General features: G+C 40.9%; 1 protein-coding gene and 1 pseudogene across 50 annotated transcripts in view; one reads left to right on the top strand and one right to left on the bottom strand.

Annotated features, from left to right (window-relative positions):
- The window catches only part of KMT2C (lysine methyltransferase 2C), a 300,852-nt gene that overhangs the window by 266,776 nt on the left and 11,360 nt on the right, over positions 1-22,716 (bottom strand). The gene's annotated exons all lie outside the window — the stretch shown is intronic.
- LOC118143834 (chromobox protein homolog 1 pseudogene) lies at positions 255-1,256 on the top strand (annotated as a pseudogene).

The following is a 22,716-nucleotide window of genomic DNA, read 5'->3' as shown; positions in this document are numbered from 1 at the left end:
TCTTTTGTAGCAATGTGGAAGGACCTGGAGGCCTTGTTCTCACTTATAAGTTGAAGCAAAATAATATGTACACATGGTCACAGTGTGGAATAAGACATTGAAGACTCAGAAGGTTGAGAGAGTGAGAGGAGGGTGAGTGACAAGAAATAACTGAATGGCTATACCTACATTATTTGGATGATGAATGCACTAAAAGCCCAAACTTCACCACTATGCAATGTATTCATGTAACAAAACTGCTTCGGTAGCCCTTAAATTGATACAAAAAAAGTTTCATTTGGAGAACTAAGGAGTGGAACAGAATTCTTGATCTTTAAGCATTCTGGGCTATCTGACTTTTTTTAACCATACAAATATATAATGTAAAGTTTTTCAATGGAAAATAATACTGATGTTTTCATAAAAAACGAAACTCTAAGACATTCTGCAGGGAGGGCCGTTGGCCTGGGCCTGTGGTATGCCGCTCCAGTGAGGTGCTCCATTGTGGCCAACGGGCTTGCTGCCTTCCTGGGCGCCACTCCCCCGGCCGACCCGACACAAGGCGCCAGTAGCACAGCACCTATTCCTCTACAGCTGTTGGGCACTGCTCTGAGCAGCGTTACCCTTTATACCAGAAAATGCTTTCTGGTACTATGGGGAAAAAAACAAAACAAGAAGAAAGTGGAGGAAGTGCTAGAAGAGGAGGAAGAGGAGTATGTGGTGGAAAAAGTTCTCGACCATCAAGTGGTAAAGAGCAAAGTGGAGTACCTCCTAAAGTGGAAGGGGTTCTCAGATGAGGACAACACATGGGAGCCAGAAGAGAATCTGGATTGCCCCAACCTCACTGCGGAGTTTCTGCAGTCACAGAAAACAGCACAAGACAGATAAATCAGAGGAAGGCAAGCGCAAAGCTGATTCTGATTCTGAAGATAAGAGAGAAGAGAGCAAACCAAAGAAGAAGAAAGAGTCAGAAAAGCCACGAGGCTTTGCTAGAGGTTTGGAGCCGGAGCAGATTATTGGAGCTACAGACTCCAGTGGAGAGCTCATGTTCCTAATGAAATGGAAAAACTCTGATGAGGCAGATCTGGTCCCTGCCAAGGAAGCCAATGTCAAGTACCCACAGGTTGTCATATCCTTCTATGAGGAAAGGCTGACGTGGCATTCCTACCCCTCGGAAGATGACGACAAAAAAGATGACAAGAATTAACTCTCCTAAGTACCACCCCTGTCACATCTGACTGTGGGTTTCAAGTGGGAAGGGAAGGAGTTCTACTTGTCTTGACACTAGAGGTGGCTTGAGAAGATGTCCTTTGCAGAGCCAGTATAGTTTCTGTGCCATGCAGCAGCCCAAGTGCTTTAAAGCCGTTACAAGCTGTATAGTTTGCACACCCATCCCAGTGGAGGGGAAGGGGATAAGCGTTTCAAAGCAACCTTTTCTGCACTTTGCTGAGAAAAGCAAAGGGCCTTCTATGAAGGACAAAACTTGCAGAATTGGGTGTGTGGGAGAGCAAAAAAATACTGTAGATCTTCAAAGAGCATCTCCACAACACACAGCCTTCTTCCCAATGTGTTAACTCTGCATTTTTACAGCATAGCATGTATGTAGTTTTTGGCTATTACTGGTGTATATTTGGGGGAGGGAGGGATGGGGAGGGGAGAAAGGGAGATGGGTAGCATCATTTTGATTAAATTTGGGGGTCTGAAAGGGGAAATGGTGAAGCAATGGAAAGAACAGATAACTAATGATATGCTTCTATGTCCAGAATATTTTACTTTTCAAAAAAATGTCATTGGCACCATAAATAAGGACTGTAAGAGACTGTTTAAAAGCTGTGAATGTCTGAAACCTATAAGCCAAGGTGTTCCCTGCCTAAATTTACTGCTGTTTCCTGCAAAGGACTAAGCCAGTTCATAAGTTACCAACGTTGCCAAAATGGAAATTGACTGAGGAGGAAGGGTCTTTTTATCGGAGAGTATACAGTACAAGCAGATCATTCTGTCTCAGAGGTGCTAATTCCTGAAATTAGAAGACCTTTCTTTTCCAATAACAAAATTATAAATATCAGCTTGTTCATCCAAGCCATTGGCTGAGGTGTTGGGGAAGAGAAAGAGGGTGGGACAGGAGATAAGACGGTAGGGAAAGACCAGGGCCTGTGCTCTTAGTGGGGAGAACTCTTGGAGCAGTTCTTTTTTGAGGTTTGAACTCTGAAACCATTGGTGGCAGGGTTCAGTCACTGACAGCACAAGTTTCACTGAATTGATTCCAGAGTTGGGTGACTTAAAAAACCCTGGTCCCAGAAGATTAAACTTTCATGCTGGGCAGTGGTTCACTTTAAAACACACACACACACACACACACACACACACACACACTTTTTTAAAGAAATCCTAAGAACTAACATACCCAAAATGCTCTGTCTTGAGTCACGAGATCCGTCAGTTCTTGATATTGTCTAGACTTGCATCTAGAGCTACATTGTAAAATCTTTTTAGGCATGTGTTAGATTTCTGTGAAAACTTTGTTTAAATGTAAACTTCATACTACACTGTCAGTTTTTGTCTTAATAAAACTATAGGTTTATTTTTTAAAAAAGACATTCTGCCTAAACTTTCCTCCATAATGCAATGAATAAAACTTCAGTTTAATCTTCCTCTTCCAAATAAATAATTTCTGAGGCTTTAAAACCATTTTAAAAGGTGTATGTAGACAAATAAGTCAAGTTACATGATGTATAGACTAGTATCACCAAAATTACTGGACCGTCACTCCTTATCAGAGTAAAATGTTACCAAAAATTTAATTCACAGTACTTTGACCAGGCCAAAACATCTATATTCATCCACAGTTCCCTAATTTTAATACTTATTTCACATACGTATGAAAATCTTTTATTTTATTTATTTTTTTTTTAGATAGGGTCTTCCTCTATTGCCCAGTTTGGAGTATAATGGCACAATCTCAGCTCACTACAACCTCTGCTTCCCGGGCTCAAGCAATCTCCCCGCCTTAGCCTTCTCAGTAGCTGGGACAATGTGCACCACCATGCCTGGCTAATGTTTTTATTTTCTGCAGAGACAAGGTTTCTCCATGTTGCCAAGCTGCTCTCCTGAGGCTCAAGTAACCCTCTGCCTCCAATAGTGCTGGGATTATAGGCATGAGGAACCCCACCCTACCAAAAACATATCTTTTTCTTTTTTTCTTTTTTGAAACAAAGCCTTGCTCTGTCATCCAGGCTGGAGTACAACGGTGCGAACTCAGCCCCACTGCAACCTCCGCCTCCCGGGTTCAAGCGATTCTCCTGCCTCAGCCTCCCAAGTAGCTGGGACTACTGGCATGTGTCACCACACCTGGCTGATTATTTGTACTTTTAGTAGAGATGAAGTTTCACTGTGTTAGCCAGGATGGTCTCAATCTCCTGATCTTGTGATCCTTCCACCTCAGCCTCCCAATATGCTGAAATTACAGGCATGAGCCACCACGCCCGGCCCAAAAATGTATCTTTAACACCTGTTCTCTAGATTAATGTAGGTTTTATTGATCGTAGAAATATATACAACCATCATTTCAAAGTCAACAGACCTAAATTTAGTTCAACTTCACTTTTTCTTTTTTTTTCTTTCTGACCAGGCTAGAGTGCAGTGGCACAATCTCTGCTCACTACAACCTTCACCTTTCAGGTTCAAGTGATTCTTGTGCCTCAGCCTTCCCGGTAGCTTGGATTATAGACATGCACCACGACACCTGGCTAATTTTTTTTATTTTTAGTAGAGTTGGGGTATTGCCATGCCAGGCTGGTCTCAAACCCCTGGCTTCATGTAATCTGCCCACCTTGGCCTCCCAAAGTGCTGGTATTACAAGCATGGGCCACTACACCCTGCCTAGCTCACTTTTCATTCCATTTTTTCCTTTGTACCTTTTAGAAAAGACTTATAAATAATATGAAGTTTATTACTTTTTAATCTGTCAGAAATTGACAGGGAAAGAACTTAAAGTTTAAATACAACACAAAACACAAAAAGATTAAAAAGTAATGAATTACTGCTCAAAACAGTTTAGTTAAAATTAAGAATAAGTATGTAACTCTACAGGGTAATAGCTTAATAGCAGGACAAAATAGATTTTTTTAAATTCTAGGAGAAACATGGCTGACTTTAACCTATGAAGAAAGATTTGAAATATCAAAAACGGGCTGAGCACAGTTGGCTCATGCCTGTAATCTCAGCACTCTGGGAGGCCAAGGTGGGTGGATCACTTGAGCCCAGGAGTTCAAGACCACGCTGGGCAATATGGCAAAACCCAGTCTCTACAAAAACTACAAAACTTAGCTGGACATGGTGGTGTGCCCCTGTAGTCCCAGCTACTCAGAAGGCTGAGGTGAGAGAATTATCTGATCCTAGGGTGCAGTAAGCCATGCCAGGTGAGGTGGCTCATGGCTCACACCTGTAATCCCAGCATTTTGGGAGGCCAAGGCAGGTCGATCACCTGAGGTCAGGAGTTGGAGACCAGACTGACCAACATGGAGAAAATACTCTACTAAAAATACAAAAATTAGCCAGGCATGGGAGCACATGTCTATAATCCCAGCTACTCAGAAGACTGAGGCAGGAGTATTGCTTAAACCTGGGAGGAAGAGGTTGGCAGTGAGCAGAGATCGTGCCACTGCACTCCAGCCTGGACAAGAGCAAAACTCTGTCTCAATAAATAAATAAATAAATAAGCCATGATTTTACCCCTCCAGCCTGGGAGACAGAGTGAGAACCTGTCTTTAAAAAAAAAAAGATATGAAAAATGCTTAAAAGAAAATCTTAAACAAGCCATGAGTTTTAACAGATTAAAAGGGCTTTCTGTTTATTTTTTGAGACTGAGTCTCCCTCTGTAGCCCAGGCTGGAGTGCAGTGGTACAAGCATGGCTCACTGCAGCCTTGAACTCCTGGACTCCCTCCTGCCACAGCCTCCCAAGTAGCTGAAACTATAGGTGTATCACAACACACAGCCAATTTTATTATTATTATTATTATTTAGTAGAGATGATGTCTCCTGATGTTGCCCAAGCTGGTCTTAAACTCCTGGTCTCAAGAGTTTCCCGTCTCGGCCTTCCAAAGTGCTGGGATTACAGGTATGAGCCATAGAGTGGGGCCAAAAAAGGAGTTTTTTATTTTTTATTTTCTGTTGTTAAAGGTGGGGGTGGTAATAAGTTTCTTTTTTGGAAGGAGAAGTGGTGATGGTAATAATTTCTTTTGGGAAGGGAGAAGACAACTGCAGGGGACTGCTGCAGTATTATGGTTTATAATGTTTACCATTTTGTTTAATAATATTCTACTCTAGAAACTGAAACTATTTTTTTTTTTTTTGAGACGGAGTTTTGCTCTTGTTACCCAGGCTGGAGTGCAATGGTGCAATCTCGGCTCACTGCAACCTCCGCCTCCTGGGTTCAAGCAATTCTCCCACCTCAGCCTCCTGCGTAGCTGGGATTACAGGCACGCGCCACCATGCCCAGCTAATTTTTTTTTTTTTTAGTAGAGACGGGGTTTCACCATGTTGACCAGGATGGTCTTGATCTCTTGACCTCGTGATCCACCCGCCTCGGCCTCCCAAAGTGCTGGGATTACAGGCGTGAGCCACCACGCCCGGCCATTGAAACTATTTTTTAATAAAACATCTAACATCATACTATGATTTACTTCTCCAAAATAAAAATTACATCATGAGTAAGCTTCCATGCAAATTTTTATCTTTTATGGAGCATCATCAATATCAGTTAAATAAATTAGTACAATTGTTCATAGGGAGAAATTTAGATTCCACTTCACCATTAAGAGTCAAGTGCCTATGATGCAGATGAATGCATTATAGTATATTTCAATCAAGTCACGAACTCACTTCCCCACTATCCATGAACTATAATAAAAAGCTAAGAAACATTAAAAAATAATGTATTGAACTCCCCACAACCCAAAAGACAGGAAGCTATTAAATAATTTAATAGCTTGGATTACATTTTTGTTATCATTAAAATGTAGCAAAGGGGCCGGGCATGGTGGCTTATGCCTGTAATCCTAGAACTTTGGGAGGCCAAGGCAGGCAGATTACTTGAGATCAGGAGTTTGAAACGATCCTGGACAACATGGTAAAACCCCACCTCTACTAAAAATACAAACATTAACCAGGCGTGGTGGTGGACACCTGTAATCCCAGCTACTCACAAGGCTGAAGCCGGAGACTCACTTGAACCCGGAAGGAGGAGGTTGCAGTGAGCTGAGATCATACAACTGCACTCCAGCCTGGAAGACAGAGCAAAATTCTGTCTCCAAAAAAAAAAAAGTAACATGAAAAAAAATGGGTCAGTATTTAGAAAGGATACAACTATATTACATGTCTTTTAGCTATTTTATATTTTGTATAGGGCCAGAAGTTAAAAATACGTGCCCAAAACAACTATACAACTTGAGCAAGGATTTTAAAACAAATATGATACTTTACATTAGAAGTGCCAACTGTTTATTTAGAAATACATACTATTAGCTACATTTAAAATTTATCTTGTTAAAATACACTGTTTCCAAATCAACAGTCCTTACAAAGCATGAAACACATACTTCAGTATTATTTAGTTTTACTTTTAAAATAGCGGCCAAGGTGGATTTTGTACTCCAAGTATAAACTACATACATACATAGATACACACACACACACACACACACACACACACACGCATGCACGCAAGTCTACTTATAAACTAGGCACTGCTGCTTCAATATATAATAAAAATTATTCTAGAAGATAGTTTATCATACATAATATAAACCAGGGGTCTCCCCACCTCCCACTGCAGACCAGTACCAGTCGGTAGCCTGTTGGGAACCAGGCCACAGAGCAGGTGAGCGGCAGGCAAGCCAGCAATAACACCTGAGCTCAGCCTCCTCTCAGATCACTGGTGCCATTAGATTCTCATAGAAGCAGAAACTCTATTGTGAACTGCACAAGGGAGAGACCTAGGTTGCATGCTTCTTATGAGAATCTAACTAATGCCTGATGATCTAAGATAGAAGAGTTTCACCCCAAAACCATCCCCTTTCTGCTCCCCCCAGGGTCTGTGGAAAAACTGTCTTCCACAGGTAGGTGCCTGGTTCTTAGTGCCAAAAAGTTTGGGGACTGCTGACATAAACTACAACATATTGTTAAAAAAAAAAAAAAAAAAAAAACAGTGAAGCCAATGTCACTTGAGGTTAATGTTAAATATCTTAGAATAGTTAAGGGTCTAATGTGAGTTTAATGGTGAACATAATGAAGTTAACTATACACTATCTCAAAAATAGTTTCACTATATATATATCTAACTCATCAAACTAGGTGAGTTTCTCTTTTTCCTTTCTCCTTTTTTTCAGACAGAGTCTCCCTCTGTTACCCAGGCTGAAGTGCAGTGGCACGATCTCCGCTCACTGCAGTCTTGACTTCCAGAGATCAACCAATCCTCCCACCTCAGCCTCCCGAGCAGCTGGGATCACACAAGAATGTGCCAGCACACCTGGCTAATTTTTGTACGTTTTGTAGGGACAGGGTCTCATTATGTTGCCCAGGCTAGTCTTGAACTCCTTACCTCAAGTGATCCACCTGCCTCAGCCTCCCAAAGTGTTGGGATTAGAGGCATGAGCCGCCGAGACCCACCTTCAAACAAGTTATTTGAAAACACATTTGCTATGTAATAGTTATCAGCTTTGTAAAAAAATTTCTAATATAATTAAATTCTGGCAATCAGAATTTCAGAAGAATTATGTTAAAATGCTAGCTAAGGCCAGGTGCAGTGGCTCATGCCTGTAATCTCAGCATTTTGGGAGGCCAAGGCAGGTAGATCACAAGGTCAAGAGATCAAGATCATCCTGGCCAAAATGGTGAAATCCCGTCTCTAGTAAAAATACAAAAATTAGCTGGATGTGGCAGTGGGTGCCTGTAAAATGCCTATAAACTATAAACTCCGGAGGCTGAGGCAGAAGAATCACTTGAACCTGGGAGGCAGAGGTTGCAGCGAGCCAAGATCACACCACTACACTCCAACCTGGAGACGGAGTGAAACTCTATCTCAAAAAAAAAAAAAAAAAATGCTGGTTAAGTGATCAGAGGTTTTATTTCTTGGTTTTCTTTTTTAATCATAATGGAATTAAACACACATGAAGAAATCTGTTGAAATCCCTCAAACTTGTAATGCTATACTTGAATCACAGTGTTCTTTCAGAGACTTTTCAAATTATATAAACACTTCAAAATGCTGAGTTACTCTACTATAACTAATAAAATTACTTTAAGTGGAAAACCTTGAGAAGTGAAAGAGGAGGGGATACAATGTATTTTCATCACTCTTAAATCAACCAACTTACAAATTCAAAATATAAAACTTTTGTGATTACTTGTTCTTTCCCTATTTACAAACCTAATTCTGATTTAATTATTAAAAACATAGGTCAGGCACAGTGGCTCAGGCCTGTAATCCCAGCACTTTGGGAGGCTAAGGTGGGCAGATCACGAGGTCAGGAGTTTGAGACCAGCCTGACCAACATGTTGAAACCCCATCTCTACTAAAAATACCAAAAATTAGCCAGGAGTGGTGGCGTGCACCTGTAATCCCAGCTACTCAGGAGGCTGAGGCGGGAGAATCACTTGAACCTTCGAGGCAGAGGCTGCAGTGGGCCGAGATAGCACCACTGCACTCCAGCCTGGGCGACTGAGCAAGACTCCATCTCAAATTTAAAAAAAAAAAAATTTTTTTTTTTTTAAATATGTATCTCAGCCAGACCCAGTAGTTTATATCAATAATCCCATTCTTGGAGGATGAGGTGGGTGGATCACTTGAACCCAGAAGTTCGAGATCACAGTCTAGGCAACACTGAGAGATACCATCTCTATGAAAAAATATTTAAAAATAGCTGGTGGTGGAAGCACATCCCCAATGCCCCAGCTTCTTTTGAGGCTGAGGTAGGAGGATCACTGAGGTCGGGAGATCAAGGCTGCAGTGAGCCAAGATCTCACCCCTGCACTTCAGTCTGGAGGACAGAGCAAGACCCAGTCTCAAAACAATATATATACAAACACACACACACACACACACACACACACACATTTATATATATATAAGAACTCTATATATAGCGTGATAACACGTTTATATATGCATACATGTTTACATACGAGTATTCACACACACTGTAACTAGTGCTATCATATTTAATGCTTTAGTAAGTAAATATGTAATAAACACAGTAATTCTTTTCATTTTGTCTTTAACAGGACAATCCAAGTCAAGTCATCCTTCCAAACCAGATACAAAAATATCCTATGAAAAGAAACAAAAACTTTTTATCCTTAGGGTATTTTGGGGTTCTGGCTTTTTGTTGTGCCAGATCTAATACCACCTGATAACACTTTCAGCTTCATCCCATCCCATCCTGCAACAATGTTTTCAGTAGGGCAGGATCTGTGGCTCCCAATCAAGTCCTGACAACCTGATCTCATGCAGTGCCCACACAAGAAAAAAAACAAGAGCATTTTATTTCGTGCAATTTTTATGACCCTGACAATCTCCAGCCCACCACACCCCCCAAACACAATCAATCAATTGATCTCCCATTCTCTGTCCCTCCTTTTCTCTCCCCTGCCTCCCCACCAACAACCAGAAAGAGGAGGGGGAAGACAGTGGAAGAAAAGGCACAAATAAAGAAAGCAGATCGTAGGTAAAGCAGGCACCCAAAAAAGGTGGGATGGATTTCTCCAAAGCCCAGATCCAGGACTGTGCTACAGCCAGCCAGTGGAGAATGCCTCCAAGGTTATTAACACTTTAGTAATCACCTGTAAGAACTTCCCCAGTCTACTGCTTAATTTCAAATAACCCAACAGGTCCATTTAATTACTTTGCATTATGTAAAGGAATCAAGGACATAAAACAAAGGGAAACAAACATGGTTTAACATCATTTTGCATCACAATGTTAAAAACTTCCCTCAGAAAATATCCAAATCCTTTCACAGTCTACTATCTCTGGCCAGGAAGTCAAAACTGAAAATATAACCAACTAAAATTATCTTCATATTTTGGTCAATTTTGCAAAGCAAAAAATTTAAATGTCATACTTGGGCCTCACTCTCCCAAAACGGAGCCTATATCCTTCCATTAACAAAAGAAATTTTTCATTTAAACAAGTCTAATGAAGATGTTACAACCTAGCCAAGAGCAGTGGCTCATGTCTGTAACCCCAGTATTTTGGGAGGTAATGGCAGGCTGATCACTTGAGGCAAGAGTTTGAGACCAGCCTGGCCAACATGATGAAACCTCACCTCTACCAAAAATATAAAAATTAGCTGGGCATGGTGGCAGGCACCTGTAATCCCAGCTACTCAGGAGGCTGAGACAGGAGAATGGCTTGAACCCAGGAGGCAAAGGCTGCAGTGAGCTGTGATCCTGCCACTGCACTCCTGTCTGGGACCAGAGTAAGACTCCCTCTCAAAAAAAAAAAAGTTGAAACCAATTTTTCTTCCTCATATGTATAGATGTGTATCATGGTTTTTCTTAAAAGTTTTTTAAACCACCTTTTCCAAACCTCAAAACAAGCATCTATAATTATAGACAATTATTTTCCTGGATCCATAAACAATTCTGTTTCCTCTTCCAACTTTTTTTTTTTTTTTTTTGAGATGGAGTCTCACTCTGACGCCCAGGATGAAATGCAGTGGCACACTCTCAGCTCACTGTAACCTCTGTCTCCTGGGTTAAAGCGATTCTCCTGCCTCAGCCTCCTGAGTAGCTGAGATTATAGGGGATGCACCACCACACCCGGCTAATTTTTGTATTTTTAATAGAGACAGGTTTCACCATGTTGGTCAGGCTGGTATCAAACTCCTATCCTCATGATCTGCCCACCTCTGCCTCCCAAACACTGGGATTATAGGCATGAGCCACCAAGACCAGCTCCTCCTCCAACTTTCTAATCTTCTTATGAAGCTAGCCAAATGTATTCTACTCCTGACACTAAACAAGAAAAAAAGAAACATGTAACTGGAGTCTACTTTTTTTTGAGACGGAGTTTTGCTCTTGTTACCCAGGCTGGAGTGCAATGGCGCGATCTCCGCTCACCACAACCTCCACCTCCTGGGTTCAGGCAATTCTCCTGCCTCAGCCTTCTGAGTAGCTGGGATTACAGGCACATGCCACCATGCCCAGCTAACTTTTTTTTGTGTGTGTGTATTTTTAATAGAGACAGGGTTTCACCATGTTGACCAAGATGGTCTCAATCTCTTGACCTTGTGATCCACCCACCTCAGCCTCCAAAAGTGCTGGGATTACAGGCTTGAGCCACCACACCCGGCCTGCTTCTTTTGTTAATAAATAAACTAGCTTAAAGGAACAGGGGTCTTGGGTCAGGTGTGGTGGCTCATGCCTGTAATCCCAGCACTTTGAGAGGCTGAGGCAAGTGGATCACTAGGTCCCAAGGTGAGCAAATCATGACGTCAGGAGTTTGAGACCAACCTGACCAACATGGTAAAACCCTGTCTCTACTAAAAATACAAAAATTAGCTAGGCAAGGTCGCATGTGTCTGTAGTCCCAGCTACTAGGGAGGCTGCAGCAGGACAATTGCTTGAATCCAGGAGGCAGAGGTTGTAGTGAGCCGAGATCGCACCACTGAACTCCAGCCTGGGTGACCGAATGAGACTCTGTCTCAAAAAAACAAAAAACAATTTCAAAATAAAAGATTTAAAGACTTTAAATATTTTGGGGGAGGTTGGTAAATAAGGGTCAAGTTCTTTCTGACTTTCTTCTTACTGAGGCCACCGTACCCAGCTAATTCTTTTATTTTTAGTAGAGATGGGATTTCATCATGCTGGTCAAGCTGGTCTCGAACTCCTGACCTCAGGTGATCCACCTGCCTCGGCCTCCCAAAGTGCTAGGATTACCGACATGAGCCACCGTATCAGCCTTTAATCATTTTTTATTAAGGTAATGAAATAAGTTAACTTCTCGATACGTTCTTTCTTTCCTTTTTGACACAGGGTCTTCCTCTGCCACTAGGCAAGAGTATAGTACTATGATCACCGCTCCCTGCAGCTTCAACTTTCTGGGCTCAAGCAATCCTCCGATCTCAGTCTCCCAAGCAGCTGGGGCAACAGGTGCATACCACATCCAGCTAATTTTTTTTTTTTTTTTTTGGTAGAGATGGGGGGGGTCTCACCATTTTGCCCAGCTGATCTTGAAATTCTGAGCTCAAGCAATCAGCCTGCCTCAGCCTCCTAAAGTGCTGGGATTTACAGGTGATGGTGCCCAGCCTTTAATATGTTCTTGATGAAAGAGAAGACCTGTTACTAGTCCTAGATTACTTGGAAAAACAGCAATGATATCATGATTAAAATTTTGTTCCTCCTCCTAATACTGTGTTCAATTAATTAGAGAGGAAATGGGAATGAACAAAAATGGACATTAAATCAAATTATTTCACTTTGTAGAAAGTCAAAAATTCTACTGCTTTGTTTCCCTAATCTACAAATATTTCTCTTACTACTTCTACAAATAATTGAATAAAATCTTAAATGAACTAAAAGAAATAAGGAGACTTTTCACTACACAAAAGATAATTATTTATACAAGAAATGAAATTACATTCTTAGAGCAAATGTCTTAAAATATGGCATACAACAAGCTTAAATTAATAATACAAAACAGTAAGAATGCCCCCCCCCAATAAACTATGGACGAAACAAGATTGGGCAATTCACAAGAAATATAAGTAATAAAATACAAAAATAGGCCAGGTACAGTGGCTGACGCCTGTAATCCCAGCACTTTGGAAAGCTGAGACAAGTGGATCACAAGGTCAGGTGTTCGAGACCATCCTGGCCAACATAGTGAAACCCCATCTCTACTAAAAATACAACAAATTAGCCAGGCATGGTGTTGGGTGCCTGTAAACCCAGCTATTCAGGAGGCTGAAGCAGGAGAATCACCTGAACCTGGGAGGCAGAGGTTGCAGTGAGCTGAGATCATGCCACTGTGCTTCAATCTGAGCAACAGTGTGAGATGCTGTCTCAAAAAAAGAAACAAAAATATTCAAAAATATTCATTAGTCCTACTAATTAAGTAAGTAAAAACTTGGAACTAAAGTACTATTTTTCAGTTGTTAAGATAAATATTTTAATATATCACACATGACAAAGGTTTGATAAAATTGGACCTATCACCCATTGCTACTGACATTACAAACTGATGCAGCGTTTTTGGGGGGTAGCATTTCAAAACCTTAATAAAAATAATAGATAAGAGCCGGGTGCAGCGGCTCACACTGTAATCCAAGCACTTTGGGAGGGCAAGGCGAGCGGATCACTTGAGGTCAGGAGTTCAAGACCAGCCTGGCCAACATGGCAAAACCCTGTATTTTTAGTATTCTACTAAAAATACAAAATTGGCTGGACATGGTAGCATGTACCTGTAATCCCAGCTACTCGGGAGGCTGAGGCATGAGAAAACTTCAAACCCAGGAGGCAGAGGTTGTGGAGAGTCAAGATGGCACCACTGCACTCCAGCCTGGGTCACACAGTGAGAGACTCCATCTCAAAAAAAAAAAGTTCATATTTATTTCTTGCTAAGACATCAAATATTAAAAGAAAAAAAGTTCATATTTAGGAGAAACTTAGTGAGTAATACGCACGGCTCACTGTAACTTCTGCCTCTCAGGTTCAAGCAATTCTCCTGTCTCAGCCTCCCAAGTAGCTGCTATTACAGGTGCCCACCACCAAGCCCAGCTAATTTTTGTATTTTTAGTAGAAATGGGGTTTCACCATTTTGGTCATGCTGGTCTCAAACTCCTGACCTCAACTGATCAGCCCACCTCAGCCTCCCAAAGTGCTGGGATTACAGGCGTGAGCCACCTTGTCCAGCCAAATGCTTACCTTTTTGAACAAGTTATCTGCTAGGGTAATTTGTCCTATAAAAATAACCAAAATATGAAAAGGGCATTATCTACAAAAAAGTCAGCCAGAGTATTACACATAGTAGCAAAAGATGGTAGGGTAGGAAGGGGAAGAGAGGAAAAGGGGAGCTAGGTGGATGGTTACATAAATGATAGTGTGGTGACTCAGTTTTTGTTGTTGTCGTTTTTAAGACTGAGTCTCACTCTGTTGTCACCAAGGCTGGTGTGTAATGCCTAGGTCTCCCCGCTCATTGCAACCTCCACCTCCTAGGTTCAAGTGATTCTCCTGCTTCAGCCTCCCAAGTAGCTGGGACTACAGGTGAGCGTCACACCACACACGGCTAATTTTTGTATTTTTAGTAGACACAGGGTTTCGCTATGTTGGCCAGGCTGGTCTCAAACTCCTGACCTCAGAGGTAATTCACCCACCCTGGCCTCCCAAAGTGCTGGGATTGCAGGCATGAACCACCATGGCCGGCCCTCAGTTTTACTCAATGGAAAATTAAGCACCCTTCAAAAATGTTATAAAGATTAACAGTATGGAAATTTTTTTTCACGTGTTTCAAGGAAAAGTAGGCTATAAAATTCTTCATGGGCATAATTAGTATCACAAAAGCAAACTGTGTATATGAAAAAAGTTTCAAAGAATAGATCAGGCTGAGTGTGGTAGTTCATGTCTGCAATCCTAGCACTTGGCCAAGGTGGGAAAATCACTTAAGCCTAGGAGTTTGAGACTAGCCTGGGCAACATAGTGAGATGACTGTCTCTACAAAAAAAAAAGGTGTTTTTTTTTTTTTAATTAAAAAAAAAAAATAGACCGGGCGTGGTGACTCATGTATGTAATCCCAATACTTTAGAAGCCTCAGGTGGGCAGATCACTTGAGGTCAAGTATTTGAGACCAGCCTGGCCAACATGGTAAAACCCCATCTCTACTAAAAATGCAATAATTAGCTGAGCACGGTAGTGCACACCTGTAATCCTAGCTAGTGGGGAGGCTAAGTCAGGAGAATCCCTTGAACATGGGAGGATGAAGTTGCAGAGAGCCAAGATCTCACCACTGTACTCCAGCCTATGCAACAGAGTGAGACTCTCTCTTTTAAAAAAAAAAGCCAAGCACGGTGGCTCACACCTGTAATCCCAGTACTTTGGGAGGCCAAGGCAGGTGGACCATGAGGTCAAAAGTTCAAGACCAGCTCACCCAATATGGTGAAACCCTGTCTCTACTAAAAACTCAAAAATTAGCCGGGCACAGTGGCGGGCGACTGACATTCCAGCTACTCAGGAGGCTTGAGGCAGAAGAATCACTTGAACCTGAAGGCAGAGTTTGCAGTGAGCCAAGATCACACCACTGCACTCTAGCCTGGGCAACAGAGCAAGACTTCATCTCCAAAAAAAAAATAGCCAGCATAATAGCACATGCCTATAATCCCAGCTACTTGGGAGTAAAAGAATCACTTAGGCCCAGAAGGTTAAGGCTGCAGCGAGCTGATATACCACGGCACTCCAGCCTGGACAAGACAGTAAGACTCTATCTCAAAAAAAAGGAAGGAAGGAAAACAGGTCAAATAAGTGTTTATATTAGAGCAGTATAGAAAGAAACGATTTTTTTCCTTTTCTCAGCATTCCAAATTTTCCATAATAAAAATATAAATTAAAATAAAATATAAGTGATTGAAGTAAAACATTTCCACAATTAGGAATCCACAAGTTATATGATGATAGCAGAAGAAATTCAGGTTTCAGATGACAAAGAGAAAAATGTTTTGATGTATTTGTATTTCAAAAATTTTAGGGTCAGGCACAGTGTCTCATGACTGTAGTCCCGGCACTTTCGGAGGCTGAGGCAGCAAGACTGCTTGAGCACAGGAGTTTGAGACCTATCCAGGTTAAGATAGCTAGACTTTGTGGCTTTTTAAAAAGAAAAAATTGCTTTCGGCCGGAACCTCCTTCTTCCAGTAATTCACCAAAATGACAAACACAAAGGGAAAGAGGAGAGGCACCCGATATATGTTCTCTAGGTCCTTTAGAAAACATGAAGTAGGCCGGGCACAGTGGCTCAAGCCTGTAATCCCAGTACTTTGGGAGGCCGAGGCGGGTGGATCACGAGGTCAAGAGATCGAGACCATCCTGGTCAACATGGCGAAACCCCGTCTCTACAAAAAATTAGCTGGGCACGGTGATGGGTGCCTGTAATCCCAGCTACTCAGGAGGCTGAGGCTGGAGAATTGCCTGAACCCAGGAGGCGGAGGGTGCGGTGAGCCGAGATCGCGCCATTGCACTCCAGCCTGGGTAACAACAGCGAAACTCTGTCTCAAAAAAAAAAAAGAAAACATGAAGTTGTTCCTTTGGCCACATATATGCAAATCTTTAAGGAAGGTGATATTGTAGACATCAACAGAATGGGTACTGTTCAAAAAGGAATGCCCCACAAGTGTTACCATCATAAAACTGGAAGAGTCTACAATATCACCAGCATGCTCCTGGCACTGTTGTAAACAAGTTAAGGGCAAGATTCTTGCCAAGAGAACTAATGTGTGTATTGAGCACATTAAGCACAGTAAGAGCCGAGATAGCTTCCTGAAACGCAAGAAGGAAAATGATCAGAAAAAGAAAGAAGCCAAACAGAAACATTCCTGGGTTCAACTGAAGCGCCAGCCTGCTCCATCCAGAGAAACACACTTTGTGAGAACCAGTGGGAAGGAGCCTGAGCTACTGGAAACTATTCTCTATGAATTCATGGCATAAAAGATGTTAAAAAATAAAAGACTGCTGGACTGTGGGGGGAAAAAAGAAAAGAAAAAATTTAGAAAATAATTTTACATCATAATCTCGAATCATGCTCATTCTAAAATACACTTAAATTTTATTTAGGCTGGGCATGGTGGCTCACACCCGTAATCCCAGCACTTTGGGAGGTCAAGGCAGGAGGATCACGAGGTGAGGGAGTTCAAGACCAGCCTGGCTAACATGGCGAAACCCCATCTCTACTAAAAATACAAAAATTAGCCAGGCATGGTGGCACACACCTGTAATCCCAGCTATTCATGAGGCTCAGGAGAGAATTGCTTGAACCTGGGAGGCGGAGGCTGCAATGAGACATGATCATGCCACTGAACTCCAGTATGGGTCACAGAACGGCAATGTCTCAAAAAAGAAAAATTCTACTTTAGGCCAGGTGCAGTGGCTCACGCCTATAATCCCAGCACTTTGGGAGGCCAAGGCAGGCAGATCACAAGGTCAAGAAATGAAGACCAGCCTGGCCAACATGGTAAAACCCCGTCTCTACTAAATAAATAAATGAATAAATAAATAAATTCTATTTTAACAAAAGTTCAAATTAATCCCAGCCTATCACTAGTATTATTCCCAAAGACCCTGAAAAAAAAAAACCTACATTTGGCAGCAGCCTCTTAATAACACAGAAAGGTAAAAGGAGGTGAAAGTTACCATGAACTGGATTAGGATTAGCAAATACTAAGGGATGAGTAGAATAATGAGATCTCATAAATAGGTATTTGATACGAGTTTCTGCATGTAAAGACAATGAAAAATAATTTTTTAACTTAAAAAAAGATCTTTACCAGGCGCAGTGGCTCACACCTGTAATCCCAGGACTTTGAAAAGCCAAAGCTAGTAGATCACCTGAGGTCAGGAGTTCGAGACCAGCCTGGTCAATATGGCAAAACCCTGTCTCTACTAAAAAAAAAAAAAAAAAAATTAGCTGGGTGTGGTGGTGGGCACCTATAATCCCAGTGACTTGGAAGGCTGAGGCAGGTGAATTGCTTGAACCCAGGAAGCAGGGGTTGCAGTGAGCCGAGATTGCACCATGGCACTCCAGCCTGGGCCACAAGAGCGAATCTCCGTCTCAAAAAAGAAAAACCAAAAAATGATCTTTACCCAGCATTGTTTTCCAATGCCAACACCAGGCAAATAACAAGAATCTCAGAACACCTGTCACCAACATTGCCATTGCAATACTTCCACAAGCCAGCAACTTCTAATTGAAGAGTTAGCTTTTCCTTATCCCAGGAAGAATGAATCAAAAGATAACGGGGCTCAACAGAAAGAAGAATTAATTAGAGAAGTAAAAAGTAACTTAAGAAACTAATAAATGGGCTATATGGCTAAGACGAAAAAACAAGAAAAAGATAAGCCAACAACCGAAAAAGGAAATTTCTGCTATGAATTAATTATTAATACCTTCTAAAATACAAGGTTGTGTTTTAAAAGGCTGGTCTGAAGGTAGTGAGTTATCTCAATTGACTGTTCAGTCAGTTACAGATCAAACTCCTTGTTCTACTCTTTCCCCACTTCTCACTATGCACTTGACTAGTCTTAAAAAAAAAAAAAACAATTGGCCGGGCGTGGTGGCTCACGCCTGTAATCCAAGCACTTTGCAGACCAAGGTGGGTGGATCACCTGAGGTCGGGAGTTCAAGACCAGCCTGACCAACATGGTGAAACCTCGTCTTAAAAAAAATTAATTAAAAAATAAAAATAGTTACTTGGAAAAAAATCTACACTTTGATTCATTCCTATCCTTCATTACACTTTAAAAAACCAAACATATAAAGATATAAACCTAAGGATATCAGAAACTTTGCACTCTGCAGATACTGTAGACACAATGTTGAAATCATAGTCACCATGTTCAAGAAGCTCACAGTCTGATCTATCATCTTTCTTAGTTGTGTTATGATTTGCAAAAATCTTGGCCTTAGAGTTCAGTTATCAGTCTTAATATTGCAAAATAAGGTTTATCATAGTACTTAACTAATTATATTTGAGGTCAGGTGTGGTGGCTCATGCCCATAATCCTAACACTTTGGGAGGCTAAGGCTGGTGGACTGCCTGAGCTCAAGAGTTAGAGACCAACCTGGGCAACACGGTCAAACCCCATGTCTACTAAAATATAAAAAATCAGTCGGGCGATAGTGGGTGCCTGTAGTCCTAGCTATTCAGGAGGCTAAGACAGAAGAATTGCTTGAACCTGGGAAGCAGAGGTTGCTATAAGCCAAGACCGCACCACTGCACTCCAGCCTGGGCAACAGAGTGAGATTTCATCTTAAAAAAAAAAAAAAAAAAATTTGATATGAAGTACTGAAATTCATAAGTTTATTTTACATTTAAAAATAAGGCTGAGTGTGGTGGTTCACACATGTAATCCCAACACTTTGGGAAGCCGAGGCAAGCGGATAACTTGAGGTTGGGAGTTCAAGACCAACCTGGCTAAAATAATGAAACCTCATCTCTACCAAAAATACAAAAATTAGTGAGGCATGGTGGTGGGCACCTGTAATCCCAGCTACTCAGAGGCTGAGGCAGGAGAATGACTTGAACCTGGGTGGCGGATGCTGCAGTAAGCAGAGATGGTGCCACTGCACTCCAGCCTAGGTGACAGAGGCTCCATCTCAAAACAACAAAAATAAAAATAAATTAGGGCAGTCTAAGATTATCCTTATAATTTCACTTCAATACGCCTTCTTGGGTACAATAATAGTTTATGCTTTAGAAATGAAAATAATATTAAGAAAACAGTAACAACACCAAAAACAATGAAATACTTAAGAATCAATTTAACAAAAAAGTACAAGGCCTGTCAATTAGAAATTATAAAATATAACAGCTAGAAATTAAAGATCAGATGAAACAAAATCATTTCAGTTTTACAGTTGTTGTCAAGGTTATTTTTCTAACACAGATACAATGTTATAGCTCTGTTTAATATCTTCAATGGCTCCCTATTGCCTACAATTAATTTTCAAAATGCCCAATTTACTTTTCCTTCCTCATTTCCTTCCATACTGGACCGTGCCTCTTACAAAGCAAAGGTCAGGATCAGACACACCTGGATTCAAATCCTGACTCAATCACTTACAACCTACGTAAAAATTCTTCAAACCCATGTGATTAGTAATTATCAAATAAGGTAACTTCTGGTAAGCACTAGTAGTGCTAATACATAATAGCCAACTACTAGTTTCTCACTCCCCCTTTTCTCTTCAGTAAAGTCTGTTTTCACTTTTAAAGACTCAACACAGATATCTTTTGAAGACAGTTCCCGTGAAGTAAGTTCTTCCTTCTCTAAGCTTCCTCAGCACTTTCTGAAATCTATTGTAAAATGTGTCATTTGCATTATAGTTTGCACTGAGTTACCAGAAATTGAGGGTATCTCAATTCAAAAATAAGGGATCTTGCCTTATTTTGGTTTCTCCAGTGTATACTACATAGCAGATTCTCAGTATTTTACTTTCTGTAACATCCTCTTTGGGTGATTAATAGAAAACAAATAGGAAAAGTAAAAATGACAAGAATAAACCATACTTTAAGAATGTACTTTGAAAGGAACAGATTTTAAATCACCTATCATCTAACACCCACACTGATCCGTGATGAACACACAGCATGAGCAAGAAATAAACCTTTGTTAACTGATGCCACTAAGAACTGGGATTCTTTGTCACTACAACATATTCTATAAATTCTGATACACCCATTAAAGGAGATTAATATTTCTCTACATCATCCACATCTCCAGTGTCTAGAATGTTCTGCACAAACTGGGAACTTCTGCACAGCAAAAAAAATTATCAAAAGAGTAAACAGACAACCTACAGAACAGCAGAAAATAGATGCAAACTATGCATTCAACAAAGGCCTAATATACATAATCTATAAGAAACTTAAATCAACAAACAAAAAACAAATCCCATTTAAAAAATGGGCAAAGGGCATGAACAGACACTTCTCAAAAGAAGACATACATGTGCCCAACAAGCATATGAAAAATGCTCAACATCACTGATCATTAGAGAAATGCAAATCAACCACAATGAGATACCATCTCATACTAGTCAGAATGGCTATGATTAAAATGTCAAAAAAAAAAAAAAGTCAAGATTGTAGAGAAAAAGGAATGCTTATATACTGCTAGTGGGAATGTTAATTAGTTCAGCCACTGTCAAAAGCACTTTGGAGATTTCCCTAAGAACTGAGAACTACCATTCAATCCAGGAATCCCATTACTGGGTATATACCCTAATTAATAAAAATTGTTCTACCATAAAGACACACATACACCTATGTTCATCACAGTACTTTTCACAACAGCAAAGACATGGAATCAACCTAAATGCCTATCATAAGAAAACATGGTACATATACAAGAAAGAATACTGTGCAGACATAAAAAAAAAAAAAAAAAAAGAAATTATCCTTTGCAACAGGATAGATGCAGCTGGAGACCATTATTCTTAAGCGAATTAATGAACAGAAAACCAGATATTGTATGTTCTGACTTACAAACGTGAGCTAAACACTGAGTACATCTGGACACGGAGGGCACCAAGAGACACCAGGGCTTACTCAAGAATGGAGACAGGGAAGAAGGTGCAGATCCAAAAATTATCTATTGTGTACTATGCTCACTAACTGAGCGACAAAATAATTTGTGCACTAAGCCCCAATGACACACAATGTGCTCATGTTAACAAATCTGTGCACATACCCCTGAACCTAAAATAAAAGGAAAGAAAAAAAGTGCAAGGAAAAAATTTCTAGTGCATCCTAGAAATGTGAGAAGTGAGAAGTGAGATAAAGGGAGACAAGTCTCTGATGCCTTCACAATGCAAAGGTACCAGCCTCAGTACCTACCCTCCAGACTTTGAAGTGAAATAGAAATAAACATTCCTGTTCAAGTCATTATTATTATGGGGTTTTCAATCACATAAAGACAAACCTAGTCCCCTAAGAGTTGGCCCAGAAATAGGTATCAGTTCTTCTGTCAGAGTCCAGGATGCTCAAATATATAAAGATCTCTGTACAAGTTTAAAAAAAAAGTAAGTGGCCGGGCACGGTGGCTTATGCCTATAATCCCAGCACTTTGGGAGGCTGAGGCAGGCGGATCACGAGATCAGATCAGGGGATCGAGACCATCCTGGTTAACATGGTGAAACCCCGTCTCTTAAAAAAAATTAAAAATAAAGTAAAATTATGCCCTTTTTAGGGCTGATATTAGTAATTCTTGTATCTTTCTATTCTGTATGATCTAACTATAGCCCAATCTACACCATGAAAATTCCATTTTTAAATACTATTTAAACTCCTCAATAATAAAAATCTATCTCTCAAAATACTTTAGAAAAATAAAGGGCACAGTTAAGGAGCAACTTCATTTAACTATTTGAGGAAAACATGTCAGAAAATAATGATTTTTATCACTTGCCTCCCAAATATTTTTTTTTTCTTTGAGACAGGGTCTTGTTCTGTCACCCAAACTGGGTGGGGTGCAATGGCACAATCATAGCTCATTGCAGCCTCCAACTCCTCTGCTCAAGTGATTTTCCCACCTCAACCTCCTGAGTAGCTGGGACTATAGGCATGGACTACCACACCCAGATCCAAATACTCTTTGTTCTTAAGAGTCCCTGTAATTCAGAAAACTATCTGCTTCCAGCAAAACAGATTAAAACAACTACCATTTTATTCAACTGTGATTTTGTAACCTGGGCTGAGCTTAGCTAGGTGATTCCTCTGTTAATCTTTTGTGTGCATGTGAGAGAGAGACAAAGTTTTGCTCTGTTGCCCAGGATGGAGTGCAGTGGCACAATAATGGCTCATTGCAGCCTCAACCTCCTGAGCTCAACCAATCCTCCCCACTCTGCCTCCTGAGTACATGTACAGGTACATGCCACCACACCCAGCTAATTTTTGTATTTTTTGTAGAGACGGGGTCTTGCTACATTGCCCAGGCTGGCCTTTAACTCCTGGGCTCGGGTGTTCCACCTGCCTTGG

Source organism: Callithrix jacchus, chromosome 11 (genome assembly GCF_049354715.1).
Source record: "Callithrix jacchus isolate 240 chromosome 11, calJac240_pri, whole genome shotgun sequence".
NCBI lineage: Eukaryota > Metazoa > Chordata > Mammalia > Primates > Cebidae > Callithrix > Callithrix jacchus.
The sequence above is the reverse complement of the archived record's forward strand: the minus strand, read 5'-3'. Positions and strand labels throughout refer to the sequence as shown.